Genomic DNA, 3541 nt, shown 5'->3' with positions numbered 1-3541 from the left:
CACCTCCAAGCACTAGAATTAAGGTTTCTTCATCCTCACTTCCCACCCCCAACATCTACAAGATTTTGTAGAGGTCTTGCCAGCATCCTCACAGATCTTTTTATGCAACTTTTGCTCACAACCATTGTGATCACGCCTCCTAGACCACCTTGCAGAAGATAAAAGGATTAGGTGGTGTAGCAAACAGAACTCCAAAGATCACGCTTTAAAAAAACCCTAAACTGCCAAAATGAGTCTTTTCATCTTTTCAATTAAAAAAAAAAAAGTACATTGTCATCTTTTAGACATAAGTACTTCCACTTAATATGCACACATTTAACTTCATTAATAGAACTACTAAAATAGAGTCTCAATCTGAATTTCAAGTTATACTGTTACTAATATCCATGGCCAAATAAAAATTTAAGGATGCACAAAACAAGAAAAGCTATTTACTATTGCATGCAATGGCAATGCTAAGAACATCTTTGCTGATATTAGTGCCCCACTATACTACAGCAAGTGCAAACTGATCCATCATCCTAATCCCTTCACAGGGCAGGGGGCAAGTGTGTGAATCATCAACATTTTAAGGATGAGCAGGAAGTACACAGATATGAGGCGGCTTGTCACATCAAAACCTTGAGACTGTAAATTCGTGTGCATTTCTTGAGCTCACTACCTTAACCAGCATTCTTCCCTCCCGACGAGGTACACAATGATACACAAACACAGAAAGGATCTTATGCTGTATTGCAAACAATATGCTATTCTGAAAGTTAAAGCCTCTCATTTTTCCTAACACAGCCATTAGATGACAGCTAAATGAAGCAACAGGTCCAGTTTCTCAATAAGGCATTTGCAATACTATATTACCAAGTTGCATTGAGAGAGGAGCTGACACCAAGTCGAAGGAAGTGATAGGAATGAAAGATGAAGTGTTCTAGAAGCAGACACATCTGATTTCTTATTCCTGGCTCTTCCACTGACCCTTTATGCGGCTTCAGCAAAAATCAAAAGCCACACACTTGCCACATTGCTTTATCTTGTGATTTTAGTATGGACCAAGACCTTCCTAGTTGAAGGAGATCAGCAAGTTCATATAGCACCTTATGCACCAAGACCACGATCTTCAGGGCCTCTATGGTAACAAATAGGACAACTGCAGTCAGATGAAAAACAAGGTTACAAAGGAAGAGACCAGAAAAGTCATGCAGAGGATGCTCATGGTGGGTCTGAATCAGTTGAGATAACAGACCTTCAAGAGGAATTCTGGCATACATCTGGCTGGACAAAGAGAGAGGATATTGCAAAATACCTAAGCTTACCCCCGGTAAGTGACCTCTATCAATCCCACAAAGCTTGAGGGTGAGCAGAAGGTATTTCCTCTTAGACAACAATAAAAGGATGAACAATCAGGTATAAAAAGAAAAAAAATGCTATAAGAGGATAATAGCTCAGAAAGGACACAGAGTCAAAACTCATGCTGATAAACAGGCAGAAAAAAATGCCTTTACATTTTGCAATTGATCAGAGACTTCAGAGAAGAAAAGACTCTCCCTCCATCCCCCCCAATAACAGATCATTTTCTTGAGTACTTTTGATCAACAGCAGGAGGTGGTGTAACAACACRGCTATCACACATTCTCTGGAGACATGCAGATCAGAAGGTTTGTCTTAAACTGAAATATGATTTAGTGAAACAGAGACAAAAACAGTGATTAAAACTTTAATTTAAAACTTTGCCAACAAAAAATTGATTACAAAAAGGGAAGTTATCTGTACAAAATAAGAAAGGAGGTACTCATTTAACAAGAGACTGCCATTGTGTTTGCTGAAGGACACACAAACAGTGCTTCAGGTCAAATGGCAAGTGAGAAACGCACAAACTGAACTTGCAATATGAAATTCTAAAGTGAATCTTCCATAAACCAAAATAAACTGAAGTTTTTCAAAAGCAAATCAAGACTTATCAGAAGCCTATTTTCCTTGCAAACCCTTTCCTCTTGATTTATAGAAGGAGGATACACTACAAAGTAAGACCCAACACAGTGCACAGGGCCAGGACAGTGACTTCTGCCACACTTCGTCCCTCTCGTGCCTCCATGCTGGCCTTCTGTGCAAAGATGTTCTGCAACTTGAGTGCGCCCGAGTTTAGACTGAGTCACAAACTACTGCATCTTCACTTAACAGTTAGGTCCTGACCCAAAATAAAGACAAATGCTTTGGAGACAGTGATATTGCCATGACTAAAAGACGACCAGCTGCATTACGACTCCTATAAAAATGACAGTTCTGAAACTTTTCAAGTTAGCATCAATAACAGCTGTCAATCAATAGTAGATTAAATATTTACAACAGTGCAGTCCTATTTTCCTCCTACCATTTTATAGAGGGACAAGATCATCTTTAAAACTTATCACCAAATGGACAAAAATGGCAGGTGATTTCTGAACTCCACGTTCCTGTAAAATCTAAACACACAATATGATCATTACTGGTTTTCTACATCTGTCCATAAGCCAGATCAACAAAATTGAGTTGCAATAAAGAAATGGAGCATGCATCTTTTTCAGACAAGACATGTGAAAACTTCCAGGCTGACTGCTTAATTTCAAAGTTTCACATTAAGTGGTAAGTAGTATTTACAAGTTTTTAAACCTTCAGAACTCAGATTTAGTGAAGGAAAAACAGTAGTAAAAAGATGTTTTGGCCCAAATTCACTTCACTTAGTTATAGATGCCCGAGACACGTATGCTGGGGCAAAACTGCCCTGTGTGGTCTAACTGCCCAGTAAAAAGACAGACAAATGCTAGAGGAAAATTCAGTGTAAGATCTGAATCTCATGCTAGTGGTGCTCTTCTTTTTACTCCAACTATAAAGGGAGGAAAGGGGCAACTATACTCCAACTCGAAGTCTCAGTTAAGCCTAGGGCAACTGCACTCCCAGTTTAAGTGTTATCATTCGTGTGAGCCCAAGCCTTACCTCTCTCACTAGCAGCTCCCACCTAGGGGAGCTGGGGCACGGCTACATTTTCAAACTATGAGACATGCATGAGTCCTCCTCACAACTGGGAAAATTGAGATAAGCAAGAAGCTTGCTCAAGTTCATATGGTGAGTCAGTAACCAGCTAGCATTACAGCTTCCTGGCTCCTAGCCCCATGCTCTGCCCACAAGAGCCCAGTATTTGGAAAATACTGTACAGAATCATTCCCTTCTCCATGTCAAAAAGTTTTAACAAAAAAATGGAGATAGTAATAGACAGTTTATGTAGTTTTTTACTCAACAGTGAAAGAGTCCTTTAATAAAGCAATCTGTTCTATTGTATCTTGAACCTGGAAAAATTTATTTCCAGCTTTGATTCTTTGATGTCTTAAAGCTTTTAATAGAAAGTTGTAGATTTGATTAATAAACAATGCTGCGGTCAGTACCCTTCACATTAACTACAATGATATGTTATGTTTTGTAGTTGTAAATTAGTATTTGTGCTATCCAATTTTGCAATCTAAACAGAAACCCTGAAGCCAAGAATTCACAGCTCTCAGNCACAAGCCAGGCAACC

The sequence above is a fragment of the Apteryx rowi genome, unplaced genomic scaffold (assembly GCF_003343035.1).
Source record: "Apteryx rowi isolate R43461 unplaced genomic scaffold, aptRow1 scaffold_394, whole genome shotgun sequence".
NCBI classification, from domain to species: Eukaryota; Metazoa; Chordata; class Aves; order Apterygiformes; family Apterygidae; genus Apteryx; species Apteryx rowi.
Note: the sequence above shows the minus strand (reverse complement) of the source record.